This window comes from Petromyzon marinus, unplaced genomic scaffold, assembly GCF_048934315.1.
Source record: "Petromyzon marinus isolate PM22_M1 ecotype Great Lakes invasive population unplaced genomic scaffold, UKy_Petmar_22M1.pri1.0 PM_G_Scaffold_142, whole genome shotgun sequence".
NCBI lineage: Eukaryota > Metazoa > Chordata > Hyperoartia > Petromyzontiformes > Petromyzontidae > Petromyzon > Petromyzon marinus.
Genome location: NW_027422698.1, coordinates 125,435 through 139,550, shown reverse-complemented (window position 1 = coordinate 139,550; position 14,116 = coordinate 125,435). Strand labels below are relative to the sequence as shown.

Genomic DNA, 14,116 nt, shown 5'->3' with positions numbered 1-14,116 from the left:
TCCATGGTGCTGGAGGTGAGGGGAAGGATCCCACAAACTCTGTGGTTCTATTCGGTAAAGTCACCACGTAGGTTAATTAAAATATAAAATAACAAAAAATCACGACGTTTCGGCCACAGCACAGGCGGCCTTCATCAGGTGAAGAGACCGTGCCGTCATGATGAAGGCCGCTTGCGTTGTGGCCAAAACGTCGTGATTTTTGTTATTTTATTTTTGTTACCTACGTGACTTTACCGAATAGAACCAAAGAGTATGGATCCTTGCAGTCACGAATAGAAGAATCCACCCATTGTTTTGCCATATGGCATTGTGATATATACCGACTTATTGTTGGTGGCTCAGCTGGTTGGAGAGTTTATTGATAACATTGAGGTATAGTAATAGGTTTTACCCTTTTAACTGGCACAAAAACTGACACCTTTATTCAAGGCATCATGTTTGCAATAACCACAACACATGATGCCTTGAATAAAGGTGTCAGTTTTGTGCCAGTTAAAAGGGTAAAACCTATCACTATATCTTGTCACTGACAAAGGAGGTCTCATAAAACATTGAGGTAGTTTATATTTTAGTTTTTCATTGGTTTACTATATGGCATTCATTATATAGCGTAGTGTATACCCAGTTGCTCTGTGTTAATAGCTCAGCTTATTTAAGAATATACTGAGTACATTTATTATATTGATGTAATTTATACTTTGTTTTTTCACATCGATTTACTGCACGATAGATGGGTTAGTTGCAGCCCCCTTTAGCGTCCACAGACTCAACAACACTGCACCTGCAAATCGCCTGCAAATCACGGAGTGGACGGTAGAGGGCATTCTTTACCTCACGCTTTCTCTCAAAAGTGGCTTCCTCACACTCCTAGCGGGTCGTCGTCCTCCTCGTCGTCCTCGTCGTTAATTGAGCAACAAAAATAAATTTGCAGGCGTCTGCACCCCCCTCACGAATTAAAAAAATATGGCGGTGGGTGAGGGGGAGGAGCCAAAACAAATTGGCGGGAAAACAAAAAAAACTTCACGTCACGTGGGAAGGGAGACGCCAAATCCGATTGGCTCCGAGGCGGGAGCGACTTTGAGGCAAATTTTTTTTACAGAAATTACAAAACTCAACATCGACAATAAAACTCGCGTTGGCATTCGCGCCGGTGTAAATAAATGTAAAAAAAAGAAAAGTTTTATTGTTGACGTACCATATTTAAATAAAATGTTTTTACTCATACGCGATTCCGTTGTTTCGATTCCTTCTCGTGCTGAATCGTGTCGAGCTATGATTACGAAACGCGATTCGTGGTCCGAGTTTGCTCAGCCAATGGGAGCGCAACGCTGCTAAAGGCAGCGTCCAATAGGAGAAGGCGATGGTGGGAGGTGGCCGGGTGCCGCTTGGACCAATCAGTGAGCAGGGTGTTCAATGTTTCCCGCTCTTTCGGGTTTTTTTTTGTTAATCACAAAAACAATATTTAAACCCCGGGGTAAAAGTTATGGAGGGCATTGTTTTAATAAGTGTGTAGTCGGAAAAGTTTGCACGTAAATTATATTGAAACAGAGGAGCAATAACAATATAACTCCACCAATATCTTCTACAATGGATTCCAATGTTATCCCAAAGGTAATCGATTCCAACAGCTATAATCACTACCACCAACTCGACTCCCACTTTATCCCCATTGAAAATCGATTCCATGAGCACCATTCACCAATAATCGATTCCCATGTTATCACAACGGGAATCGACTACATACCATCAAAATTCTCCAACAATCGATTCCCATGTTATCCGCAAAGGAATCGACGCGAGTATTTTAATCTAACCGAGAATCGATTTTCCCTCCACGTGAGGTTCATGGAGATGGGGCAGTTCTACGGACTAGATCGACTCCTCCACCTCCTCCTGCCTCTCCTCCTCCTCCACCTCGTCACTTGCAACCACGGTGAGCCGAGCGGGACAGAGGTCGATACATCTGGTACCAAGCTGTGGTGTACGTGGGGAGCGGTGGTGCAGTGGTTAGCGCACTGTGTGTGTGTGGGGGGAGTGGTGGTGCCAGTGGTTAGCGCACTGTGTGTTTGTGGGCAGTGGTGGTGCAGTGGTTAGCGCACTGTGTGTGTGTGTGGGGAGTGGTGGTGCAGTGGTTAGCGCACTGTGTGTGTGTGGGGGGAGTGGTGGTGCAGTGGTTAGCGCACTGTGTGTGTGGGGGGAGTGGTGGTGCCAGTGGTTAGCGCACTGTGTGTGGGGGGAGTGGTGGTGCAGTGGTTAGCGCACTGTGTGTGTGTGTGGGGAGTGGTGGTGCAGTGGTTAGCGCACTGTGTGAGTGGGGAGTGGTGGTGCAGTGGTTTGCTCAATGTGTTGTTCACTCATCTCCCCAGCTCCGCCTTCCCCATTGAATGTACGTTTGGAATCTCGAGACCTCCTTGCAGACCTCTGCTGGGACCCCGGTGAAGTTGACCCCAAAGGGGATAGACCCCCAATTGTTGAGCCTTCAACCATCGACTCCACCACCACCACGGCCAACTCAACTTTTCTGGACGTTACCTACACAGTTCAAAGCAAACTGTGAGATGCTCCGTCACTCACCCACCCGCTTGATCACTTACCAACTCACTCACCCACTCACCAACCCACTCACTCAACCACCCACTCACTCAACTACCCACTCACTTATCCACTCACTAACTCACTCACCCACTCACCTATTCACCCACTCACCTATTCACCCACTCACTCACCCACTCAGTCACTCACCCACCCACTCACCCACCTACTCACCCACCCACAAACCCACTCAACCTCCCATCCATTCACGGCTGAATTCACTCACCCACTCATTCACTCACCCACCCATCCGTCACTCACTCAACTCACTCACCCTTAAACCCACTCACCTAATCACTCACCAACCCACTCACCCATTAATTCACTCACCAACCCACTCACTCAACAACAACCGCGATTTGCCACTAATTGGCTGTGACATCATCATGGCACTTGTGCCGGACTATATGCACGTTGAGGCCACATCAAGTGTCGAACGCCCGCTGGCAGGAGCATGCTGGAGTAGCCCACTGATGGGACTTTGTCCAGATCTTTCAGGAATTTGTGAGCTCCTCACACAATCCTGCCTGGTTAAACCCAGGATGGATTAAATTTCGATTTAAAGCTTTCGTGACTGCAAGGATTAATCTTCTTTGGTTCTTTCGGTAAAGTCACGTAGAATGAGAATAAAATAATACATTGATCAAATAAAATAACACAATAATCTCACGACGTCTCGGCCACAACACAAGCAGCCTTCATCAGGTGAAGGGACGAGACTGTCTGGAGGACAGCGCTGTGTTATTTTATTTTATCAATTTATTATTTTATTCTCATTCTACGTGACTTTACCGAAAGAACCAGGATAGATTGTAGGCAGGCCCGCCTAAATGTTTCGAACTGGCAAAGATGTTCCATTAGGGGGCTCCACGTTTTTCAAGCGTAGAGAAGGAAGGGAATGATTGTGGCCAAGAAGACTTGAAGCTTCGTGCAGAGCGACAGACCAGGTAGCTTCCACACAATGTTACCGATGAAAAGATATTGCCACGCGACTGATTCGGAGTGAGACGTCTACTGTCAAACCTTAGCCGGTCATGAGCACACTGCTCAGGTATGGGAAACTCTCCACTCTCTCCACAAATGCCCCATCACCAATTGGGAGTTGTGGGGGTGGAGTGTCTGATGGTACAAAATACCCAGGCAGGTGCTTAGTTTTGGTGGGTCTGATGGTAAGGCCCCACCTCTTGGTGGCAAGCTCCAGGTTCAGCAGCAGCACCTCCAACTCCTCCTCTGAGTGAGCAGCACTTACCAGACCATCAGCATATGTGTAGAGGTGTTAACTACGCGCTGTTGCGTAACCTGCATTGCCACCAGGGCGGTGCAGCATTACCCCTGGGTACAACGGTTGGGGTCAGTTGAGGTGAAACGGATCGTGGCCAGGGTTTGGTGCTAACCAATCAGACGGTTCCACGTGGGAATGTATGATTGGTTCTACCTGGCCACGAAGGGGTATAAGACGGGTGACCCAACGGACCTCGGGGAGTTCTCTCCCTGCACGAAGACAGAAGACTGGGCTGAAGCCTAACTAGGACCCTGGACCAGCCTTTCAGCCCTTCTAAGGGCTAAGGCTCGGCATACCCAGTGGTCAGGACCCACCGGGCCAGCGGTGGGTCAGATAGCCTCCCCTAGGTCCTAGCCGGAGGACTAGGATAGCGGTAGACGTGTGAGTCCCGCCAAGTCCGGAGGTTGTACCTCCTTAAGTATCAAGGAGGTTAGCGGTAGACGTGTGAGTCCCGCCAGGTACGGAGGCTGTACCTCCCTAGGGTATCGGGTGAGGGGACCAAATATCCCTCTGTGTGTGTTAAGCGTTGCATAAGGAAATAATACAATAAACAGTGTGCCTCCTAAAGAAGTCTGCTCGTCCTTACAACTCTACAACTGGAGTCAGAAGTGGTTGGAAATGGAAACCAGAAGTTCAGCCCACGCGCGGAGCCAGAACGAAGATAACGCTGTCTCACCTGCAAGCACCGCCAGCTCCGCTGAAAACGCTGCCGCGTTGACGGCCGCCCAGCCACCGGTTGAGCAGCCGGTTGCTCCCCCTGCCATGGGGGACGGACTCAGGGCAGCACACGGCCGTCTCGCTCAACTCCTACACGCCGCGGCCTCCATTCTTGAAGAGATCAACTTGGAGGTTGCGGGCAGGCCGAGTCAACCGCCGGCAGACGTTCCCGCCACCGGCCGGGGCAGACATTTTGATTTTCCCGCCGGGAAACCACGTGATTCCGCCGGAAGTGGAAGCCAGAGGCATCCTGGGAACGTGGGGGGCCAATCACAACCCGCAACGTCATCAGCACGCGACGCTGCGGATTCAAGTTCCTCAGCGGACGCCGCGTCATCACTGTACCGACACGGTACAGTAGACTCTATCGGCCGGGAAATCGCCGATCTCCGGCTCGAGACGGTACAAGCTGAGGGGGAGACGACGTCCGCCCTCCAACAACGCCTGCCCATCTTCCGAGAATTCACATCTGAAGGGGGCGACTGGGCGGCGTTCCAGCGTCGCTTCCTGAGCCACCAAGAGATGGTGGGCTGGTCGGACGCACAGGCGCTCCGAGCACTACCGGCCACTTTGGATGACGACGCTCTCGCCTCGCTCCTCACCATCCCCAGGCAACAAAGGGCGACTCTTCAATCGGCCCTCCGATGGATGTCCGACGTGTACGGGCCTCCATCCGACGTCCGCAGCCGATTTTACGACAGGCGACGCCGCCCTAAAGAGTCTCCGTTGGCATTCCGGACCGCTCTACTGGCGATGGCAAGAGCGGGTTACCCTCGCATGGACGACGAGGCCATCGATGCCATCGTTCTCCAGAAGATGCTGGAGCTGGCGCGCGAGCTGCGCATCGTCATCCAAGCGGTGGACGACGACGGTATGTGCTCGCTACGAGCCGCTCAGTGCATCCACGCACATCTGCTGCTCCACACGGAATCGACCATCGCCGCCTCGGCTTCGACGTCGGAGCCTGCCAGCAGGGACGCCGAGTTCTCCCCCGACCGGGCCTTCATGGCGACCAGGTCAACGGGCCGGCGATCGTCCGACCACGCTGGTCGCCGCAACGACCAGCAGCGGGGACGGCCTGCTCCACGCGGCGACGTGACGTGCTTCAACTGTGGCCGACGAGGCCACATCTCCTCTGACTGCCGTGCGCCTCGACGACGCCCCTCCGCATCCCGGGGCCAGGACTACAGGACGTCCACGGCATCGCGGCAAAACCAGGCAAGTCGCGACGCCTCTCACGCTCAGCCCTCATTCACACCATACACACTGCAACGCACCATAAGAAGGGCTCGCGATTCGGCGTGTGATCGGGGGTATTCTGGCGTTTGTTCGCAGCCACTCGGACCTGGGCAGTGGTCTGAGTTGGCCCATAGGGTAGTCGCGGCGACGGCAGGTTCGTCCGTGGTTGTCGGATCAATCGAGGGTGTGGAATTTCGCGTGTTGGTCGATACTGGTGCGTCGGCTACGATAATTTCGGATCTGATTTACAATATACTGCCCGTACGATGCCGCCCCTTGGAACGGGTTTCTATCCCGTGTTTCGCCGCTAATGGCAGTTCACTTGGCATTATTGGGCAAATTCGGGCGCAAATTTCGATTGGAGACATTAAATTGGCAGGGCCTATTTTGGTCTCTTCCTCCCTCGCCGTGCCGTGTTTGTTAGGCACTGATTTTCTCGCGAAAATGCCTATTAAGATCCTTGTAGATCAAGGCTGCATCGAACTCCCGTCGGGTCGACGGATGGCGTTCTTGCCCACACCCTCACATCCGCGCATGGCTAGTGCCTCGGTGCAGGCGTTTGTTGCGAGCACAGTCCGCATTCCGCCAGGGACACAAATGCTCGTGCCCTTGCAACTTAAGAAACCGCTAGCCCCGGAGGCCTCGGCACATGGCATTTTGCTGGGGCCTTCAAACGCAGCTGCTAAGGGGTTAGATTTGGTGGCTGCACAGACCCTCGTAGCAGCCGACAGGGAGCCGTTCTTGCAGGTTTTGAATGTCGGATTGTCCACAACCGTCATTCCGCAAGGAACTGTGCTCGCTCACGCGACCCCGGTGCCGTTGGGGACCGGAGTCGCGGGACACGTGCATGACACGCCGCAGGTCCCACCTCCTTCCGAATCGGATGAGAGATGGTTGGACGCGCTCTGCACAGACACGGGTGATCTGTCTCATTCGCAGCGAATTAAATTGCGCGCTCTTCTGCGAGAATTTTCCGATGTCTTTAGTAAATCTAAATTTGATATTGGCTGCACCAAGCTGCTGCGTCACCACATTGATACTGGTGACGCTGCCCCGATTCGACAAAACCCGTTTCGGCTTAGCCCGGCGGAGAAACAGCATGTTAAATCGGCTGTGGATGACATGCTGAAGGCCGATATAATTTCTCCCTCCACTAGTCCCTGGGGAGCTCCAATAGTGCTGGTCAAAAAGCACGATGGCAGTCTCCGTTTTTGCGTTGATTTTCGGCGCCTAAATAAAATCTCGGTAGCGGACGCCTACCCTCTCCCTCGTATGGACGAGTCATTGGATGCCCTGGCAGGGGCGCACTATTTCTCCACCTTGGACCTTCTGTCGGGGTTTTGGCAACTCCCCCTCGACGAATCGTCAAAACCTAAGACTGCTTTTCGGACACCACAGGGCCTTTTCGAGTTTAATAGATTGCCCATCGGTCTCCACTCGGCCCCAGCGACGTTCCAGAGGCTCATGGAGCTGGTCCTCGCTGGGCTCCAGTGGGACTCATGTCTCATTTATCTTGACGACGTCATCGTCTTTAGCCGCACGTTCGGCGAACACATCGAACGATTGCGTGCTGTCTTCTTGAAAATGCGGGCCGCTAACTTGAAATTCAAGCCGCAGAAGTGTCACCTGCGTGAGTCTGTGCGCTATCTGGGCCACATAGTTAGCCGCTCGGGCATCTCTACCGACCCTGAAAAAAACAAATGTGTTCAACATTGGCCGACCCCTACATCTGCGGGCGATGTTCGTAGTTTTATTGGTTTTGCGTCGTACTACCGCCGGTTTGTTGCTGGCTTCGCGACGATTGCCAAGCCGCTCCACGCCCTTACGTCAAAAGGGGTGGCGTTTCATTGGGGGGACGCAGAACAGGCTGCGTTCGACTCCTTGCGGAACGCGCTCGTGACGGCACCGTCCTTTGCGTACCCCGATTTTTCCGTGCCATTCGTGTTGGACACCGACGCTAGCAATACGGGGATTGGGGGTGTTCTGTCCCAAAAAGTTGATGGCATTGAAAGGGTTGTTGCCTATGGTAGCAGAGTCTTGTCTCTTGCTGAACAAAGATACTGTGTGACCAGACGTGAGCTGCTGGCCATTGTTTTTTTTATTCAGCAATACAGGCCGTACCTGTATGGTCAGCATTTTACTGTGCGATCTGATCATTCGGCTTTACAGTACGCTCTGCGGGTTGACCAACCGTCCGGGCAGCTTTCTCGGTGGCTCGAAGTCCTTCAGGACTACGATTTCAATGTCACTTACCGTAGGGGTGCACAACACACGAATGCCGATGCATTGTCTCGCCTTCCGCCGGCTCAAAAATGTGCGTGTTTTTTGGGCTCGGGCTGTTGTAAGCCGCCACTGCCTGCGCAGGTCGCGCCTCTCACAACGGTGTCAGCCGCACTTCCCGCCGCCTCAGCGCCGATGTTGGATCATGCAGATCCAATGGCCAGTGATGATTTGCTGGGGCTAACTTTGGCCGAATGGGGTCGGCACCAGGGCAAGGACATGTCGTTATTGAGGTTGCGTCGCCACGCGAATAATGCGGTTCCAAGACAGGGCAAATTTAATTCATTTGTCATGAAGCGCGGCTTGTTGATGCATTGGGATGCTGACTCGTGTCAACATAAAATCGTCGTGCCATCCGCCTTGCGATGCAAGGCCGTATGGGCGGCGCATGAGCGTTTATTGCACCTGGGTGTTCATAAGACCATTGGGTTGTTGCGGTTGCAATTTTTCTGGCCGGGCATGCTGCGCGACGTCACTGACATTTTGCTGGGATGCACCCATTGTGCGCAACGTAAACCGCCGGCTAAACCGGCATGCCCACTCCTGCAACCCATTTCGGTCTCTCGTATAAATGAGTTGGTGGCTCTCGATATTTTGGGCCCTTTTCCTACTACGCCACGGGGTAATAAGTACCTTCTGGTTGGGGTAGAGTATTTTACACGGTGGCCTATGGCCTGGGCCCTCCCCAACCAGTCGGCGGCGGCCGTTGTGGACGCCTTTGTTCAAGGCTACGTCCTGGACAAGGGCGCACCAGAACGGTTGCTGACCGATCAGGGAAGAAATTTTTCAGGAGCCTTGCTGACTGATGTGTGCCGTCTGTTGGGCACTAAGAAAGTGCGCACTTCGCCCTACCATCCCCAGACCGACGGCATGGTGGAGCGCCTTCATAGAACTCTCACCGCTATGTTATGCCATCAGGTCGATGAATCCCACCTCGATTGGGACTTGCAGGTTCCGGGGGTCCTCGCCGCATACCGTATGGCACCTCACGCGGCGACGGGATTTTCCCCGTTCTTTCTAATGTATGGCAGGGATGCCTTTCCTCCCGCCAACGTTCGGCTGGAAATCGAACAGCCACCGCAAAAGTCAAAGCTCGTTGACCACTTGCGATTCAACCTCCGTAAGTTGGCCGAGGCACGGGAGGCCGCCATTGAAAATTCGGCTTCCCGCCAACGGGCGAATTTGCGACTGCGGGACCCTCGGACGTACACGCATCGGTGGGCACCGGGAGACAGGGCATGGCTCCACTGCCCCCAGGTGCCGGTGTCCACGTCGGCCAAACTCCTCAGACCATGGCGAGGCCCGGTTGAGGTAGTGGAAGTCCTGCGTCCCCAATGTGTTAAAATTAGCTGGGGACGGCGTCGCTGGTGCGTTCACCCCTCTCGGTTAAAACCCTTCGTCACGCCACGCGTCCCTCCACAACACACACGACACGGGGGCCGAGTGTGCGACGCGTCCGACGAGCCGGATGTTGCCCCGTTGGTGCCTAACCCGCAGCGCAGGCGTGTCATTCCTCCTGCAGATGACGCGGGAGTGACACTCTATGCAGGCCACGTTCGGCCTCAATGGACCGTGGAGCAGCAGGTGTCCCCGTGGAGATGCCTAAAAGCCCACCGGATGCTCTGGCTCATCCTCCTCCTTCCCTTGTGCCACCGACAAAGCCTGCCATCCCCTACGATGGCCCCGCGAAACGCACGCGCGCGAAATCTCGCCGGTTGTTATAATGTTTTTTTGGCATGTCTAGTGCCTTGTACATACGTTATGTTGTTAAGGGGGGTATTTATAGGGGTTTAATTGTTCTTGTTGTTCGTGAGGCACACTCACAATTCTTCTACCATTGGTAATTTCGGAGTTTCCCATTGTTGCAGCCGGGACGGCTGGAGCTTCCGAAGGAGGGGGTGATGTAGAGGTGTTAACTACGCGCTGTTGCGTAACCTGCGTTGCCACCAGGGCAGTGCAGCATTACCCCTGGGTACAACGGTTGGGGTCAGTCGAGGTGAAACGGATCGTGGCCAGGGTTTGGTGCGAACCAATCAGACGGTTCCACGTGGGAATGTATGATTGGTTCTGCCTGGCCACGAAGGGGTATAAGACGGGTGACCCAACGGACCTCGAGGAGTTCTCTCCCTGCAAGAAGATAGAAGACTGGGCTGAAGCCTAGCTAGGACCCTGGACCAGCCTTTCAGCCCTTCTAAGGGCTAAGGCTCGGCATACCCAGTGGTCAGGACCCACCGGGCCAGCGGTGGGTCAGATAGCCTCCCCTAGGTCCTAGCCGGAGGACTAGGATAGCGGTAGACGTGTGAGTCCCGCCGAGTCCGGAGGTTGTACCTCCTTAGGTATCAAGGAGGTTAGCGGTAGACGTGTGAGTCCCGCCAGGTCCGGAGGCTGTACCTCCCTAGGGTATCGGGTGAGGGGACCGAATATCCCTCTGTGTGTGTTAAGCGTTGTATAAGGAAATAATACAATAAACAGAGTGTGCCTCCATAAGAAGTCTGCTCGTCCTTACAACACTACATATGCATTCCTCTGTGCCTCGATACTGACGTGTAGATGGTGTGGATATTATTTTTTTCTGTCTGCAGCTGACGCTGGTCTGATGGAGCAAAGGCAGTCAGCACAGCAGCTCGGTACGACAAGTCAACATTGCGACCAGCGTGCATACAGCACGGATCGGACTGAAAATTTGACACAGCACCAGAGAACTCGCACAGGAGAGAAACCCTTCAAGTGCAGTGTGTGTGGGAAGGCTTTTGCATGGCCATCTGCTCTTAAAGTACACCAGAGAACACACACGGGAGAGAAACCTTTCAAGTGCAGTGTGTGTGTGTGAAGGCATTTTCACAGTCATCTGCTCTTGTAGAACACCTGAGAACACACATGGGAGGGAAACCCTTCAAGTGCAGTGTGTGTGGGAAGGCATTTGCACGGTCATCTACTCTTGTAGAACACCAGAGAATACACACGGGAGAGAAACCCTTCAAGTGCAGTGTGTGTGGGAAGGCATTTGCGCAGTCATCTGCTCTTGTAGCACACCAGAGAACACACACGGGAGAGAAACCCTTCAAGTGTACTCTGTGTGGGAAGGCGTTTACACTTTCATCTACTCTTGTAATACACCAGAGAACACACACGGGAGAGAAACCCTTCAGGTGCACTCCGTGCGGGAAGGCGTTTACACAGTCATATAATCTCGTATTACACCAGAGAACACACACGGGAGAGAAACCCTTCAAGTGTACTCTGTGTGGGAGGCGTTTACACTTTCATCTACTCTTGTAATACACCAGAGAACACACACGGGAGAGAAACCCTTCAGGTGCACTCCGTGCGGGAAGGCGTTTGCACAGCAACCACATCTTATAGATCACCGGAAAACACAGAAGCATCAGAAGATCCACAAGGAGTGGAGTCTGAAATCAGCTTGTGAAAGTCAAAGTGCCACAATAAGCCCATCCCTCTTGAAACAAGAACCAGAAGAAAATCCCAGCTTGGACACTTTTAAAGGTATCGAGGTGAAATATGAAGAGGTGATGGTGAAGAGGGAAGAAGTGATGGTGAAGAGGGAAGAAGTGATGGTGAAGAGGGAAGAGGTGATGGTGAAGAGTGAAGAAGTGAAGGTGAAATGTGAAGATGAAACTCCAAAATGGGACCTTCACATCGATGGAGGCAACGTGAAGCAGGAGGAGAATTCTGACTGTGAGGCAGAGCGAGGCAACTCCCAGCAGTTTGTGGAAGTGGAGGTGTGGGTGGACTTCCTAGACAATACAAAGTCAAGTGGAGACCCGGTAGATGTGTAAGCCAGAGACAATGTCGCTACAATAGATGCACCTGCAGGTTCATCCTGCAGAGTAAGAGCGGCCAGTCTTTGTGGACCTGTGGGTTGGGTCAATTTCTCACCAGGAGCGAGAGACAATAAGCTCCCAAGCATTCACTGTTATAATATTTGCATTTACACGGTGCTTGCTTAACCGCCTCAGCAACACGGAGATTTGTGTCGTACCTCGTCTGAAACACTCGAAGAGCATCCTCAAGTAGCAGCTGCCCCTGTGTGGCACAAGGTGGTGGCCCTGCACCAGCCTGCATGTGGACAAGAGCCTGTCAGTAGGGGGTGATGATTGATGCGTCATCTCAGTTGTGTAGTTTGTAGGTAATCTTGATTCGAAGCTTTCGTGACTGCAGGAATCCACACTGTTGAGTTCTTTCGGTAAAGTCACCACGTGGGTAGAAACATAACAGATCACGGCGTTTAGATCGCAACACGAACAATCGTCATCAGGTGGGACAACCACAGCAAGAGAAACTGCTGAAGTAGTAGGCGCCTACTCCAGCAGTTTCTTCTTCTTGCTGCTGTGCTTGTCCCACCTGATGACGAGTGCTTGTGTTGCCATCGAAACGCCGTGATCCATTTGTAGCGTAATGTTTAGAATTTGCTACATTTTGACCCAGACGCCAGCATGCAACGGCCTACTCGTTTTGAATGACGCAACAATAGTACGTTGTACATACACTGTTAAGCAGACGGTGCGTATTTGTAAAATAACTTCTTGTTAATACGATGTAACGTGATGCAGTCAATTTCGCTGCAGTAATTCAATGTTAATATGCCCGTCAATGATTTAGAATGAATACTTGTCTGATTGTGCGCGTGCATGTAACATTTTGTATGAGGAACAAACATTGAATAAGTGATGTTAGGACAAAATGTGTGTGTGTTTGGAAGTAACCTGTAAAGAGAACTCGGGTGAGACCCGTTGTTCTTGTGATACAGGTCAAAGGGTACTTTTGTGTTTCACGAAGCATCTGCCTCTGAAGCAACTCATTATCTTTGAAATAGGGAGCACGCTCGGATCATTCATCAGTTACAAGGCATACCACTTAAAAGTTACACGTATAGGAGGAGGTACATTCTCTACAACACGAATTGTAGTTTTGTCTTACGTGTTGACGTAGATTTTGTCTAACTGGGACTAGAAATGCTCCTTGCTGATTCACGTCTTAATGTTCGTAACCATCGGTTGAAGCAAACCCCACTGCTGTTGTTGAGACGCTGTGCACCAATAATGGTCCAACACATTGACGGCCTTCAGGCCAGGAAAGTCACAACATTTGCACACGATGGATGCATTCACGCAAGCACCCCATGCTCCATTTTGAAGTTTTAAAATGAAACATCTTTGAATTGTGTTGTGTTTTGACTTCGATGATTTTATTTCCTCATTAAAAGATCATTTCATATTACATCCGGAAGGCTTCGTTGAGAAGGACATTTCGTGTGAATTTTCTCTCATTAAGTAGATGGCCTTGCCGGGGGTTCGGTTCAATGCGGACACAAACAGTGTACACACAGAGTGTACACACACAGTGTACACACACATTGTGTACACACACACAGTGTACATACACATTGTGTACACACACAGTGTACACACAGTGTACATACACACATTGTGTACACACACACAGTGTACACACACACAGTGTACACACACAGTGTACACACACAGTGTACATACAGTATATACACAGTGTACACAAACATGGTACACACACTGTATATATATACACACAGTGTACTCACACACAGTGATACAGTGACACAGCGACACACAGTGACACACAGTGTATACACACAGTGTACATACAGTGTACACACACAGTGTATACACAATAATGTCCACGTTGTAGCTGAGCTCACACACCCAAGGGAGGGAGCAATGGAAAATGAATCTAAATTAACTTAAACTCCAACTCTGTGACGTCACCACTCTGCATTACCTCATCGGCGTGAAACGCCAGGGGGAGGTGTACCTCGCTAGTGACATCATGTCACCAACGTATTCACCCCTCCCCCGTCCACCGCGCTCTTGCACATGATGTCACCTCCGCTTGGGTCACTGCCGATATCGTTCCAGTGCCAATCCTTATTTGGGCAAAGCTACGCCCAGTGACTAGCGGCTCATTAACATAATGTGTATCGTTAAAGCCGTCGCGAGTTTATTGCAACAG

At 51.8% G+C, this 14,116-nt stretch overlaps 1 long non-coding RNA gene across 2 annotated transcripts; it reads left to right on the top strand.

Moving 5' to 3' along the window:
* The first annotated feature begins 1,836 nt into the window (after positions 1-1,836).
* Positions 1,837-13,348, top strand: LOC142910387 (uncharacterized). 2 transcript variants are annotated; one of them, XR_012932881.1, is made up of 2 exons: positions 1,837-1,933; positions 10,693-13,348. It is a non-coding gene; the product is annotated as an uncharacterized LOC142910387 (long non-coding RNA). The 2 variants fall into 2 exon arrangements; XR_012932880.1 differs by lacking the exon at positions 1,837-1,933 and adding an exon at positions 2,243-2,553.
* Positions 13,349-14,116: the final 768 nt, after the last annotated feature.